This window comes from Gossypium hirsutum, chromosome D08, assembly GCF_007990345.1.
Source record: "Gossypium hirsutum isolate 1008001.06 chromosome D08, Gossypium_hirsutum_v2.1, whole genome shotgun sequence".
NCBI classification, from domain to species: domain Eukaryota; kingdom Viridiplantae; phylum Streptophyta; class Magnoliopsida; order Malvales; family Malvaceae; genus Gossypium; species Gossypium hirsutum.
In genome coordinates, this window is record NC_053444.1 from 31,017,348 (window position 1) to 31,021,087 (window position 3,740).

Below are 3,740 nucleotides of genomic sequence, written 5' to 3' on the forward strand. Positions count from 1 at the left end.
CAAAGTCGGAGATGTCTCGTTTCATACCATGCCACCAAAACCGACGTTTCAAGTCATTGTACATTTTCGTACTCCCCGGGTGAATTGACATTCGGCTACAATGGGCTTCGTTCAGAATCATCGAAATGAGTTCTGAATTTCTTGGAACACACAACCAACTTCTGAACCTCAAACAATCGTCATCATCAATTTGAAATTCGGATTCCATATTCGGAACACATTCAGCCCGTTTTGCAACCAATTCATCGTCGACTTTCTGAGCTTCACGAATTTGACGAATCAATAATGGTTTGGCCTTTAATTCAGCTACTAATACATTGTCGGGTAGAACAGACAAGTGCACATTCATCGCTCGTAAAGCAAATAGTGATTTCCGGCTTAAGGCGTCCGCAACCACATTAGCCTTTCCCGGGTGGTAATCAATGACAAGCTCGTAATCTTTCAACAACTCAAGCCAACGTCTTTGTCGCAGATTTAAGTCTCTTTGAGTCATCAAATATTTGAGACTTTTGTGATCCGAAAATACATGGCACTTTTCACCAAATAAGTAATGTCGCCATATTTTTAAAGTGAATACGATGGCAGCTAGTTCGAGATCATGGGTCGGATAATTTTTCTCATGTGGCTTTAATTGTCTCGACGCATAGGCCACCACTCGACCTTCTTGCATCAATACGCAACCCAACCCAAGTAGGGATGTGTCACTATAAATGACAAACTCTTTGCCTGATTCGGGTTGCACTAAAATTGGAGCTTCAGTCAAATAAGTTTTCAATTGATCGAAACTTTTCTGACATTTCTCCGTCCATTCGAACTTAGCATCCTTTTGAAGTAGCTTCGTCATTGGTGTGGCTATCATCGAGAAACCTTTTACAAATCTTCGGTAATAACCGGCGAGCCCCAGGAAGCTCCGAACTTCGGTAATATTTCTTGGAGGCTTCCAGTTAAGTATGGCTGAAATTTTGCTCGGGTCAACTCGAATACCCGATGCGGATACCACATGACCTAAGAAGCTAACCTCTCTTAACCAGAACTCACACTTACTGAACTTAGCATATAACTGCTTATCCCGCAAAATTTGCAACACTAATCTCAGGTGCTCAGCATGTTCGGTCTCATCTCTTGAATAGACCAAGATGTCATCAATGAACACAACTACGAACCGGTCCAAATACTGTCTGAAGATCCGATTCATCAAATCCATAAATACCGCAGGGGCATTAGTGAGCCCAAACGGCATCACTAAGAACTCGTAGTGACCATATCTCGTTCTGAAGGCAGTTTTGGGTATGTCCGAATCTCGAATTCGCAACTGATAATAGCCCGATCTCAAATCTATTTTTGAGAACACTGAGGCTCCCTTCAGTTGGTCGAACAAATCATCGATACGCGGTAACGGATATTTGTTCTTTATTGTCACTTTATTCAGCTGACGATAGTCAATGCACAACCTCATGGTTCCGTCCTTCTTTTTCACGAACAATACTGGTGCACCCCAAGGTGAGAAACTTGGTCGAGCGAAACCTCTATCCGTCAACTCTTGCAATTGAGCTTTCAATTCCTTTAACTCGGTTGGTGCCATACGATACGGAGCTATCGAAATTGGCATAGTTCCAGGTACAAGCTCAATACCAAACTCTACCTCCCGAACAGGTGGTAAACCCGGTAATTCTTCAGGAAAAACATCCGGGTATTCACAAACCACCGGTACAGATTCGAATTTTTTTTCTAATTCCTTGTCATCAAGTACATACACAAGGTATGCTTCGCACCCTTTTCTTACATATTTCTGGGCCAACATTGAGGATATTACAGCTGGCAACCCCTTAAGTCCGTAGACTCAACTTGGATTATCTCGTTATTTGCGCACCTCAAATCGATGGTTTTTCTTTTGCAGTTCACCACTGCATCATGTACGGTCAACCAATCCATACCAAGAATAACATCAAATTCGTCAAACGGCAAAAGCATCAAATTGGCCGGAAAACAGGATTCTCGGATTATTAGAAGGCATCTCTTACACACTTTATCAACAAGTACGTATTGACCCAAAGGGTTTGACACTCGAATTACGAACTCAGTAGACTCAACAGGTAGAGTCTTACTGGATGCTAAGGTTTCACATACATATGAATGAGTAGAGCTAGGGTCAATCAATGCAATCACATTAGTATCAAAGAGAATGAAGGTACCAGTGATGACGTCAGGGGAGGATGCCTCCTCTCATGCGCGAATGGCATATGCTCTAGCAGGAGTACGGTTCTCGGCTCGAACAGCCGTATCAGAGGCCCCTCTCTGACTACCACCCCTACCTCCTAAAATTCTCGGTGGTCTACCTCTAGTTGTCACTCCACTAGGTCTTGCACCTTGAATCTTATTCTTCTCATCAAGCTCCGTGCAATCTCTAATGAAGTGGTCCTTCGAACCGCATCCGTAACAGGCCCTGTTAGTAGACTTACCCCAACATTCACCTAGGTGTCGTCTTCCGCATTGGGGACATTCAGGTTTCTCTTGACGATTATTGCCCACACTAGCTACCGAAGTAGCTCGGGAGTCCGTCGGTGGTCGTGCTCTGATGGAAATTCCCGCAGTCGTCCTCGACTTATTAGTGTCCTCCCTGAACTTCTTTACAGCTGAGAACGGAGCTTTACCCGTCGATCTTTTACGATAGTCTCTAGCTTCAAATTCAGCCTTCTTCTTCTCCTTTCCAAGTTCTTCCGCCTTGCAGGCTCGTTCGACTAGTGTCACGAATTCTTTTATCTCCAAAATACCCACTAGTAGCTTTAAATCTTCATTCAACCCTTCTTCGAATCTTTTGCACATAGCAACCTCATCAGCTACACACTCCCGGGCATACCTACTGAGTCTTACGAATTCATGTTCGTATTCAGATACTGTCATACGGCCTTGCTTAAGTTCCAAGAATTCCTTACGCTTTTGGTCAATGAACCGTTGACTAATATATTTCTTTCGAAATTCCGTTTGAAAGAAGTCCCAAGTAACTCGTTCGTTTGGGACTATGGAAATCAGGGTCCTCCACCAATAGTAGGCTGAGTCCCGCAACAAGGATATAGCACACTTTAGACATTCATCGGGCGTGCATGACAGTTCATCAAACACCCGAATGGTGTTATCAAGCCGGAACTCGGCCCTTTCAGCATCATCAGTAACTATGGCCCTAAACTCCTCAGCCCCGCGCTTCCTAATCAAGTCTACAGGTGGCTTACTCAGCCTCACAGGATCAGTAACTGATGGCATTACGGGCTCTTGGGGTGGATTATTCAAATTCGGGAATTGTTGGACAGCCGGATTGGTTCGGGCATATTGCGTGACCCACTCATTCATCATGGTAAAGAAGGCTTGTTTAGCCCCTCACCTTGATTATTCGCAGATGACTGAGGTTCAACAGGCGGCGTCCCTTGTGCAGGAGTAGCCGCTACACTTTCAACGTCATCCGCCAAGGTTCTCTCTACACTGGGATCCATTTACTAATCAAACAAAAATTTTAACCGTCAGAAGTCATCACACATTTAAACATTAACATTAAGGCATGTACAGCTAGACTCATACGTGCTATGGTAGTCCTAGAACCGACTAAACCATAGCTCTGATACCAATCAAATGTAACACCTCGAACCCGAGGCCGTCGCCGGAGTCGAACACGAGGTGTTAACAGACTTCAAACCACTTAAAAAAAATTTCCCAGACAAGCTGCCAATCTGCGCTAGTCGCTTTAAAAA